General features: G+C 43.2%; 1 protein-coding gene across 2 annotated transcripts in view; it reads right to left on the minus strand.

Moving 5' to 3' along the window:
- Nucleotides 1–12,496, minus strand: part of LOC138164975 (sterol carrier protein 2) — a 465,527-nt gene extending 453,031 nt beyond the window's left edge. For both annotated transcript variants that reach the window (XR_011169243.1, XM_069092990.1), the window contains exon 1: nt 12,493–12,496. The gene's annotated coding sequence lies outside the window, so the exon portion shown is untranslated. The remainder of the gene's footprint in view (nt 1–12,492) is intronic.
- Nucleotides 12,497–12,697: the final 201 nt, after the last annotated feature.

The raw sequence follows: 12,697 nt of genomic DNA on the forward strand, positions 1-12,697 counted from the left end.
ATTCTGTTCCAACGAAACATTTCTCCACCTGATTAAGGTTATTGCCCTGGCATTTTGGAAAGAATACAGTAAATAGAGTAAAAAACTAAATATTAGTTTCCACATTGGACCAAAGTAGTGGGGGTGTAGGATTGAGTGGGAGACTCCTTAAATCAGTGGGGGCTCATCCTGGAAACTCATGTTATTTATGAATATTCAATGCATTGTACTGGATAGGGCATTTACAGGGATCCAATGAAACTGGGGTGGAGGGAGAGGGAGATTTTGGCTACAAAATTTAAATTGTAAATTGTTGATACTAGTAGCAATCTTTTTTTTTTTCCTTTTGAACCATTTTTATTAATGGCTTCTATTTTTATACCAGACCTTTCCTGATATACCCCTGTTGAATTCTACCCTTATAATCATAGTTAAGGCAGGTGACATGTTTCACCATCTGTCTTTTAGGACCAAATAATCAGATTTTAGCTACTTTTTAGCATCATTTACAGGATTGCAAACAGTGTTTATTGTTCTTATCTCCTACTGCATCAGTTCATACATATCTTCCTGTGTTTCTCTGAATTCCTCATAGTTGTCATTTCTTATAGAGTGGAATAATATGACAGGGCATTAATATGCCACAGTTTATTCAAACATTCAGCAATCAATAGGCACTCGCTTTTTTTTTTTTTTGCTACTGCAAAAAGTGAGTAGCAGTAAATTATATTGCTTAAGTTGCTTATACTGGTAGCATTGAGAATTTTTTCCCCTCAGAGTCTCCAGTAATTTGGCAGCAGTTTTTTTTCCAGTGTAAATCATCCTGGCAATCCAAGCCCTTTGATTCAGGAAAGCAGTCTGTGCTTGTGTTAAAGTGACCCCACATATTTTCTTCAAGTCCTGTTGCTGACTTTATGAGGGGGTCATGGTGTATTTTGTAGAAGGTCTGCAGCACATTATATACTAGTGTGTTGGTGTGAATGACTACTTTGCCTACTCTGGTATTGTAGAATTGGTGCTTAGGAGTCATCAAGGACTGTTGATTGGGAGTAGAGGGAAGTCACTCACAGGTAGTGATACCCTAGGAATTCAGCTATAATACCCCAACTGCTGGAGCCTTCTCCTCTAATCATTTGCCTTCTCTTTGTATTTTGGGCATATATAACAATAACAACAATAACAATATCTAACATTTACATAATGCTTTAAGGTTTATGAAACACTATACAAATATTATCTCATATGTGTAAATATTGCTGTGCCTTCACACTCCAAAAGTGAGGCCAGATTTCCCCTCAAGGTCCTAGGGGTACTGCGTGAGGTGTTGCAGGTATTTTTCTCTAATGTTATTGGCTTGAGGACTCATTCTAGTGTGTCTCCCCCCCCCACACATACAACTTTTATCTACCAGTGATGAATTCCCCACTTCCATTTAACCAATTAACATATATTATCTTTTACAAAGGGATTTTTACTTTGAAGATATAGCAAGAATAGAATTACAAATATTTTTCCTCCCCAAGTGAGTAGGAGGGCACACTCTGTTTTAAACCATTCATGGTATGTAGTTTTTCCTTTAAAAAAAGTTATTTTTAAAATTTCCCAAGACACTAAGTCAATTTAGATTACAGATTCCAAGCAGAAAGCAACTTGGTTGACACACACATATACATGCACACACATTACACATAGATCATCAGTGGTTTCAGTTTGAGGCAAAGGGAGAGCTGTAGTCTGGGGAACCACTGCTTAGGTATAGAGAATCATGGCCCCTTGGTCCTGATCTAAAGCAGGAATAGTCATAGCTGGTACTTTTTTTCTGGATAAACTCTGATTAAGGAAGTTTCATCCTCATGAGAATGGAATTTAGAGTCATCCAGTACGTACGGGGCGTATTCCATATCTTTGTTACAGAGGAACTCACCCACCCCATGCCATCTCCTGCACAACATCTGCCTGACACACACCACCAGCTTCTCCCTGTGATCCTTCAAATCCTGTCAGCTGCTTGATGATGTGAGTTGATTGATTGGTGGATTCCCGTCCCAGCTTTGTTTCTGACTTTCTGAACCTTGCCATCATGGTGCTTTAGCTGCGATCTCACCCTAGAACACCTCTCTACCATGCCAACCCCCCTCTCCTATTGGTGATTTCTTCCTGGGGCCTCCATTTTGAGAGGGTGTCCAGGCTAACCAATCTTCATTCCTCTCCTGGTTTGAATTCTGCCTTTCTGGACTTTGACAACATTCCCTAGCATAGGTACCTTCCTTCACCTTGTTTCCTTTAAACTCCCTTTTGTGTATGTACCTCATTAGAACATTAGCTCCTTGAGTACAGGGGCTATATTTTTGCTTATATTGTATCCTTAGCACTCAGCATAGTGCCTATCATATAGCAAGCCCTTATTAAATGCTTGCTGCCTTGCTTTGCTTTGCCTACCATTCTCAGTAGGTCTCTGAGGGGAGTCGTTTTTGCATGGCATTGGTTCCAACAAGGTCATGAACAAAAGTGGTATCACCATTGGCTGAATCTGTGTCTTAGTTACCAACAGGTGGTGTCCCAATGGCCATTCCTCACGTCAATGCCCCTATGTTAGACTTATTGCAAAATCTAGCAAGGATCCCACTCCTCGGCCTTGGGTAGGTAGATCACTTTCCTAACCTCTAGAAGCTCATGAGGTCATATGCATCTTTAATACACTTCATCTAAAATAGAAAGAATGAACACCAAGACCAAGAAGTAAAGTCCATATTCATGTGCTGCCTGTCATCCTGAAGCCTTTCCCCTCCTAGCACTTTCTCTGTTCTCTCACCAGAATGCCACCAGTTCTGAAAGAGTCAGCCAAAGAAGGACTGGTTTCCATGGGCTAGTGCCTTCTCAATTCACCCCTCCCCCCCTCCAGTTCCAGCTATGTGGCCAATCACAAAGGCTCCTCTTCATATGGCTAGCACACTGAAACCAGTGATAGAAGGTCTGTGCATATTCCAAAGTACATGTGAGGATTACATCAACCAAGTACTCTGCACATGCTCAAAAAGACTGGGCATAGTTGGCCCACCCCTGTTATGAATGCATCTTGTATATACTTCTCCACATATTGTCTCTCCCGTTAATACATGAGCCCGTTGAGGACAGGGACCATTTTGAGGACAGGGATACAAAGAAAAAGTGAAGACGGTTCCTATCTTCAAGAAGTCTACAGTCTAATGGTGAAGATAACATACAAAAAACTATGAATAAACAAGATATATACCAGATAAACTGTAAATAATCAACAGAGCGAAGGCACTAGCAGTAAGGGGGAATCAGGAAATTTTTCAGAGGAAAAATAGGTAGAATTTCATGTATCAGATTCTATAGGTGATGTTAGCCAAGAAGGATAGAAGATGCTCAAATTGAAACTCTGAAGACACTAAAGGAAATAATTCCAATGAGGAAGGAAATGAGATTTGTCTAAAGATATGGATGTCGATGCTCTAGGAACTCACCAATCATTCTAGATGTTTAAAAGAAATGTAAGGAAAATGGAAGTGAGATCAGGGCATAGACAGTTGATAGTAAGGTACAATTCTGTAATAGTATGAGAAATGTAAAAAAGCTCAGAATGATCTGAGGATGCTGACAGAAGCAAAGACTTTTTTTAAAAAGTTTTTTTAAGCTATATTGGGATAAATAGGAGAATCAAAGAAGAGATAGGACCTTTGCTTAATGAGAATGACCTTTGTGCTATGTAATGGCAAGCACCCCAGCATCCCCAGGGTGGCTGCCAATACAGGTTCTTAGGTCTGCTTTGCTAAAGGAAAGCAACTCAAAATGGGTTAACAAGCTTACTTTAATCAATCAAACATATATCTTTTACCTAGTTCAGGGGAAAAGGTCAGCACCCTGAACTTCAGAATATACAGAGGTTACAAGCATAAGTTACAAGAACATTTCAGCAGACAGGCTTCCAAACTGTCCAACCATTACATGCATTCATACCAAATCACAGTTACCAGAGAGGGAAGCATCAACATCTGGGTTTTCAATGCCAGGGGGCTCTCAACAGCTGCCCAGAGTTTCAGCTGGTCAAATCACAGAACACTTCTCAAAGTAAGCCCCAAAACAAAGCCTCAAATCAGGGTTTATATAGGCTTCTCCTGGCTCAGAGAATGTAACAATATTCTTGACCCACTGCCCAATCACAAAGTATCTCCTGAAAAACAAGCCTCCCGCCACAAGCTCCAGGTGCACTTAACCTAGAGACAGGGAAGATCTTAAAAATTTATATTCCTATGACATGCTGAAGACAACAGAACAAAAATGCCAGGAAGTTGATAACCGAAATAAATCAGTATGAGAGACTGGTTGTGGTTGATGGCTCAGATGAATGATATCCTTGGGTCTTGAAAGAACTGTCAGGTGTAATTACTGAACCACTCTCAGGAATATTTGAAAGATCATGGACAATGGGAGAGAGACCACAAGATGGAGAAGGGTAAGTGTCCTGATTTTCAAGGAAAATAAAAAGGAAAAGATCAGAGTCCAAAAACTCTAAGTTAGGGAGCTTGGCTTTGATTTCTGGGAAATTTTTAGAGCATATCGCTGAAGTATAGTTGGTGACCATCTAGAAAGAGAGACAGTGATTACAAAGCATAAATATGATTTCATCAAGAACTTGATCGATTTCATTTCTTGTAATGACAGAAATATTAAGCTAGTAAATGGAGGGCGCATTGTGGATATAGTTTACCTAGATTTTAGCCAAACTTTTGATATCTCATAAGGAGAAGATGGAGATACATGGGCTGGACAATAAGACAAACCAAAGGATTCAGGGATGATTGGATGACTGAACTCAAAGAATAGTCGTTAATGGTTCTATGAGGACCTATGCTTAGTCTTGAACTGCTTAGTATTTTTATCAGGGACATGATACACAAAGACATAGATGGTATTATCACCAGATCTAATGATGGTGCCCAACTGGGAGGGACAACTAACATACTGGATAAGAGTCAAGATCCCAAAGGACCTTGGTGGGCTAGAGCAGGGGTGGGGAACCTTGGACCTTGAAGTCACCTGTGGCCCTCTAGGTCCTCAAGTGCAGCCCTTGAGGACCTAGAGGGCTGCATGAGGCCCCAGGTTCCCTACCCCTGGAGTATTGGGTTGAATCTAGTGGGATGTAATTCAAAAGGGATAAATGTAAAGTCTTTTACTTAGAGAAGAAAAATTAATTTCCCAAATACAAGATGGGGGAGGCATGGTCAGACACTGGGTGTTCTGAAATAAATCCTTGGCTTTTTGTTGACTACAAGCTCAATATGAGATAACCACTACTAAAACAAATGCTAACGAGACCTTGGGCTGTATTAAGAGGGGTACAAGCTCCAGGGATCCTTAGATCACATATGGAATTTGTGTCCAGTTCTGGGTACAACAGTTTAGATCAGCTGGAGAGTATTCAAAGGAGGGCAACCAGTTCAGGGAGGTGCCTGAAGTCTGGGTCACATGAAGACCTGTTGAAGGAAGTAAGAGGATTTAGCACAAACAAGAGAAGATTCAGGAGGAAACAAGAGATGTCTTCAAGTATCCCAAGGGCTATCATATGGGAAAGGAATTAGACAGAGGGCAGGACCAGGATGAGTGAAGCCAATTCAGGCTTGATGTCAGTAAGAACTTCCTCACGTCAAGACCTGTCCCAATGGGGACATTTGTGATTCTGTGAGATGATCCCACCACATGGTCCAGTTGACCAGGAGCTGGTGAAAGAGCTTAACTCCTTCATGGAAAGAACGGACTAGACCAAAGATGATACCGATGACTTCTGACAAGGAAAAAAAGCATTCTCAACAGCTAAAGACCAAGGGCTTCTGCCAAAAGCCTTTCCCAAGGCCCCTTAATCCCAGGACCTTCCCTCTGTTGATTATTTCCAATTTATCCTGCTACATCTTACTTGTACCTAGTTGTTTACATGTGCCCCCCCCCCCATTAGACTGGGAGTTCCTTGAGAGCTGCTAAATAGACACCAATCTGACCATGGCTCTCCTGGGCTCATGAAGGCCCAGTGTCTCTCCAACCCCTCTATGATAAAACTCAAACTCCCCTACGGGCTCCGACCCAGCTTTTTAGATCAATTGACTATTATCCTGAGTGCGATTCTGACAAGTCTGCACTCATGCACCCTCTGTTCTAACCAAACTGTCCACAGCATTCCATCTTTCACAGCCTGGCCTTCTCTCCCTCCTCCCTTCCACCTTCACTGCCTTGAAAACTCACCCCGGCCTTCAGGAACGCCTTTGCTGATTTCCCGCTGCTTAGCGCTCTCCTTTCTCTTGAGATGACTGTCTTTGTTGGTTGTTTCTCCATCCTTATCCTTCCCAGTCTTTCTTCTGCATCTGACTCTGTGACTGGACCAAGAAGCTTTAACTGCTTCCATGTTTTCCATAACATCTGCTCTCTGTAGTTCTACACCCTTTCTTGCGTCCAAGGGTTTGGTTGGGCTTCTTAGAATCACAATAGGTGTACTTTCTCCTCACTCTGAGGCATGCAAACGAATCAATAATGTGGGCACAGATCTATATATAATCATATTAAAAAGTAAGGTCTTTATTCCTATTAGGATCTTTGCATATTGGAAGGTCATTTCCCACCCTCACAGAAGCCCCTTAATCATTCATATGAATAAGCCAAAATGGGGGAAATATTGGCATCTCGAGAAGGCCTTTGATTCCTCACTTGAAAGAAAAACCTGGGGCAGTTCTCCTTTCTTTTGCTAGTTAATTGACATTTATCCTGTATTAAATGTCCCTTGCTTATTTTTTTCTTGCACCCCTAAAACTGTCTGAGAAAGTCTCTCCCTCTTTTTCTAATAATAATCCTATAGATGAAGTGTTCCCCTGGGGCTCAGAAAGCCCTTTAGCACATGGCTTCAAGTATAAGGACCTCCACATTCCCCTTATTAGTTTACCATGAGAACATCAGGGAACATTAGAATCCCATACTCTCATTCCCCTCAACTGTTTACTGTGCTCAAAGTTCCAAAGCCTAAATCTAGGGGAAAAACTAGTAGATAACATTTCGCTCTGCACAAAACACCCTCCTAGAAACCCAGAAGGAGCATCTCTAGCACTTTGGAGATGGGACTTCCTGAGCAGAGAGGGAAAGCATCTCAGAGGGAGCCTCCGCGTGACCCCCATCTGGGGACCTGCCACACCGCCACTCCAATCTGGATGAAGATTTGGAGGCCTACTGCATCCCATTCCTGTCTCCAGCCGGCTGTAAAGAATATCCTTTAATAAATCTCCTTTGGACACTTAAGTCTTATGTGTGGGTTTCCTTTTCCCCTCCTGAATGCAGACACAAGGTTACCACATAATCACTCTTTTGGAGAGGTTTGTATTTGCTGCCAAATGAAAGGATAGAAATGGGTTGGAGAAAATGATTAAGTCTCCTCCTCATTTTTAAACTCCTTGACCTCAGCAGGCCTTCGTTTTGGTTGCTGCAGTGACTGGCCCTGATTTAAACATCCTCTCTTCCTGTATACTTTCTTTCTCTCTTAGTTTTCATGATGCTGAGCTCTCCTGGTTCTCCTCCTTTCTGTCTTGACTGTTGCTTTTCAGGATCCTCTGCTGAATCTTCCTTCAGGTCATGTCCCTGAACTGTGGGCATCCCCCTTCATTCTGTCTTGACTGCTCTTCTCTCTCTATGTCTTCTCATTTAATGATCTCATCAGTTCCCAGTGCTGCCTCCCTCCAATCCAAGCCAACCCTTCCACTCCCACAGCTACTACCTGGTTCATGCCCAAACCCTTCTCATCTGGACTTTTTCAAAAGTCTCCTGATTCACCTCCTTGCCTTGAATCTTTCTTTGCTCTGATCCATCCTTGGTTCTGCTATCAAAGTGATTTTCCTGAAGTGCAGGTCTGACCATACCATTGCCTGACTCAATAAATTCCAATGGTGCCCTATTTCTCTAGCATCACATATAATCTCCTCTGTTTGACTTTTTAAAGCCCTTCACAACCTGGTCCCTTCCTATTTTCCCAGCCTTGTCGCATATTATTTTCCTTTCTGTATTCTACAGTCCAGTCCAATTTGCCTTCTCTCTGTCCCTCACACATGGTACACCATCTCTCATCTTCCCTGGAAATCCTCCAGAATATATAAGGAAAGGTAAAAGCAATCATTCCTCACAGGGAACTGATATTCTAATGGAAGAAACAACATACAAAGAATTATGTACCTACAAGATACATAATATAAGTGGGCAGGTCATCTCAGATGGAAAGGACTGGGAGCTAGGGACCAGAGTGAATGCTCTTCTCATCTCACAGGGATCACAGAATTTCTGTTGTCCTTCAAGAACGAGCTCAGGCATCACCTTCAACATCAAGCCCTTCCTGACCCCTCACCGTGGCCTTCCTCCCAAACTACTCAGCATTTCACAACCTTGTACTGATGTTGTATTTATTCAACCTCTATTTATTCCTTATCCCCTCATATACGTGTGTGAGATCACAGATTTAGAACTGGAAGGGGCCATCACGTCCCCTTATTTATAGATGAGGAAACTAAGGCACAGGGAGGTTGGAGTTATCTTTCCTAGAGAATCTAAGCTCTTTGAAAGTAGGGAGCATTTCATTTTTGTGTTTGTATTCCAGCATCTAGCAGGGACCATGGTTTTGGTTTTGTTTTGCTCATGTTTTTTTGCTTCTCTGTTTCTCAAGGGCTAAGCAAAGTGGTTGGCCCATAGTAGGTAATTAATAAATATATTTTCATTGATCAAAGGTCCATTGGTTGCTGAGAGTTCTTTACACAGGGGTGATGATGGATAAGGGGAATGAAGGGTGGCTGTCTGTCTTCTTCTTGAGTGTAATGACCAAAAGAGAAGTCAGGCCAGGCAGTTTGAAGATAAATTGTATGCCTAGCTGCTCTTCGCTGAATGTCAAAGGGGCTTGGGGCCTGAGGCCAAGGCATCCTTTTTCAAGAATAGCACCAGCTGAGTGCAAAGGGGCCGAGCTGTATTCTGTTACAACCGTGGACAAGATAGGCATATACATTCTGACAGCTCTTGAGAGAGGAATTCAGGATGGCTTTTGAATTTCCCTGGACTTGTTTCAGGAAACAGAGATGGGTTTAGGGCAGGGGTCACTCCAGATCCCAAAGCGCTTCTATCCCTGCCTCACCACGCTTTCCTAACTCTTTCCTGTCCAAAGTGGAATTTCTTCTTTCTCCCCAAACTAGCCTGATTTCCAAACTTCCTTTTTCCCCTATTCTCCCCCCAATCACCCAGGCTCACAACCTCAATGCCATCCTGGACCTCCGACTCCGGATCACAAATCTTGTATTCTATTGTATATGATGTCTATATTACCCATCTGTATCTAATATCTCGAATACTAATATCCTCATGTCTAATCACGTGCCAAATCTTGTCATTTTGAGATCCCAGATAGGAACTCAGATCTTCCTGACTCCAGGCCTGGGGCTGTCTTCACTGTACTCACCTCTTGTCTCTACTCATGGGGCCACAACCTTCATTAAGACCATCATCGCCTCTACCTAGACTACGGCAACGGCCATAATTGGTCTCCTTGCTTCCCCACTTCAATTTGTCCTCCACACGGCTTCCGAAGTACTTTTTGTTAGTGTTAGTGCCTTCCCTCTGAGATTCCTTCCAACTTGTCCTGTATTGGATAATTGCATATATTATCTTCCCTGTGCATTTTTATTTACATGCCGTCTCCCCCATTAGAATATGAGTGACTTGAGAGCAAGGGCCATTGTTTTTTACTGTTCTTTCTATTCCCAGCACTTGGCCCAGAGCCTGGAACATAGTAGGTGGTTAATAACTTCTTCATGATTAATTGACCGGTTGGATTATAGGACCCTGACTAGCAGTGATAGTACGGATAAAAGACTTAGTGTGTCCAATGGATCCCAAGTGATGGCTATGTTCCAGACATTTCATTAAGGAAGCTTGTTCACCGGCCCCATACCATCCTGGATCCCTTGCTGGTGCTCTCCCCACGCAGCCAAATTGGCAGGTCCTCTAGTTGCTATGTTCATAACATCTTCCAAAAGCTGCCTGTTCTCTCCATTCTTGTAACCAGCGCCCAAGCCCGGGCCTCATCACCCAGACTACTGTAATAGCCCCTTAATTGGTTTCCTTGCCTCATGTCTCTCCGGTCCATCTTTCACTCAGCAGCCAAAGTCATCTTCCTTTATAAAGCATAGGTCTGACCAGGTCACTTCCCTACACTGTACATTCCAGACACTCCCCACTGCTTCCAGGGTTAAATAGAAAATGCTCTGGGGGCCTTTAAAGCCTTGGTTCCCTCCTACATTTCCAGCCCTCCTCCCCTTTATCTCCCTCTGTGAGCTCTGTAACTGATCTTGTCACACATTCTGTCACTGACTCCTCCACTTTGTACTGACCGTTCTCCATGCCTTTCCCTCCTCATCTGCACCTCCTGGCTTCCCAGGCTTTCTTCATGACCCAGCCCAAAGCCCACCTACTGCAGGAGGCCTTTCCCATTCTCTCCTCTCTGCCACTGAGATTATTTACCATTTGCAATGTGTGTATCTTGTAGTTACACAGTTGTTTCCCTGTTGTCTCCCCATTAGAACATAAGCCCATTGAGGGCAGGGACTATTTTTGTCTTTCTTTCTGTCTCTACTGTTTAGCACATAGCTTGGCACATTGTTGTTGTTGTTGATGTACAAAGTCTATGGGATTTTCTTGGCAAAGATACTGGAATGGTTTGCCAGGCTCTTATCCAGTGTGTCCTTATTTTACAGATGGGGAACTGAGGCAAATAGGGGTTAAGTGACTTGCCCAGGGTCATATAGTTAGTAAGTGTCCGAGGCCAGATCTGAACTCAGATCTTCCTGAGTCCAGGCCTGGGGCTCTATGCAGTACACTCAATAAATGATTATTGATTAGATATGACTTGACTTGTACAACATATCTATATAACCTGTAGGAGTCTTGGCCTCTTTGGCCTGAATGAGAAAGACTCCCTATATTGGGTTATGTTAGAGTGGGTCTGTAATCTCCTAGGTTCATTGTGGGTGTCAGAAAGAAGGAGGACTCTATGACTCTGGTACATCCAGAACCAGCAAACATCTCTGGAGCTTCGACACTGATCAGGGTCAGCTCTGGCCTCTTCAAGGTTGTAATGGGAATGTAAATTTAAAGATCTTCCCTGCCCCTAGGCTAAAGTGCACCTGGAGCCTGGGATGGGAGGCTTGTTTTTCAGTAGATACTTCTTGATTGGCCAGTGGGGTCAATAAGGTTGTTACATTCTCTGAGCCAGGAGAAGGCTATATAAGCCCTGATGTGAGGCTTCGTTTTGGGGGCTCACTTTGAGAAGTGTTCTGTGATTTGATATGGATTCTGGGAAGCCGTTGTCCAGAGCCCCCCAGCTTTGAAACCCAGATGTTGATTGGGTATGGATGTAATGGTTGGGCAGTTTGAAATCTGTCTACTTGATCTGTTTCTGTCTTGATAATTCTGTCTGTATACTTTGAAGTTCGCGGTGCTGACCTTTTTCCCCTGAACGAGGTAAACGATATGTGTCTGACTGATTAAAGTAAGCTTGTTAACCCATTTTGAGTTGCTTTCCTGTATCAAAGCAGATCCAAGAACCTGTGGTGGCAGCAAACCCTGAGGACGCTTGGGGTGCTTGCTGCTACGAAATGGCATCACGAACAGGATCTGCAGAGTAAAAGGAAAGTATGCGTGCTGGGATAATTGTTTGTTTCCCAGTTGTGGTAGCTGTGACTCTGTTGAGCCATGGAGTAGGAGAGAAGAATGGCCTGCATGCAGACTTTGCTGAGCTGAGTTTTGTAGCAGCAAGCACCCCAAAGCGTCCTCAGGGTTTGCTGCCACCACAGATTCTTGGATCTGCTTTGATACAGGAAAGCAACTCAAAATGGGTTAACAAGCTTACTTTAATCAGTCAAACATATATCGTTTACCTCGTTCAGGGGAAAAAGGTCAGCACCGCGAACTTCAAAGTATACAGACAGAATTATCAAGACAGAAACAGATCAAGTAGACAGATTTCAAACTGCCCAACCATTATATCCATACCCAATCAACATCTGGGTTTCAACATCTGGGTTTCAAAGCCGGGGGGCTCTGGACAACGGCTTCCCAGAATCCATATCAAATCACAGAACACTTCTCAAAGTGAGCCCCCAAAACGAAGCCTCACATCAGGGCTTATATAACCTTCTCCTGGCTCAGAGAATGTAACAACCTTATTGACCCCACTGGCCAATCAAGAAGTATCTACTGAAAAACAAGCCTCCTATCCCAGGCTCCAGGTGCACTTTAGCCTAGGGGCAGGGAAGATCTTTAAATTTACATTCCCATTACAAAGGTACTGTCAGATCTCAATTCAAGCAATCACTGGCATAGATTGGCCAGTCACTGTGCTAAGCACTAGGCCTACAGAGACAAAACTGAGGCTGTCCCTGCTCACAAGGGGTTGACGTTCTTTAGGTGCTGGGGGTACAAGGACAACCCCATGTACCAATGTAGGTGTATACAAAGCATCTGAAACTTAATGCCAGGTGGTTTGGGAGAGGAGGGCCCTAGCAGATGGACCAATCAGAAAGACTTCTGGTCAAGGTGGTCCTTGGGCTGAGTCTCAAAGGAAAATAGGAATTCTAAGAGAACGAGGTGAGGAGGGAGAGTATTCCAGGCATGAGGAATGACCCATGCAAAG

This window comes from Petaurus breviceps, unplaced genomic scaffold, assembly GCF_028583685.1.
Source record: "Petaurus breviceps papuanus isolate PSGF00001 unplaced genomic scaffold, PetGlider_PUasm1.0 207, whole genome shotgun sequence".
Taxonomy (NCBI): domain Eukaryota; kingdom Metazoa; phylum Chordata; class Mammalia; order Diprotodontia; family Petauridae; genus Petaurus; species Petaurus breviceps.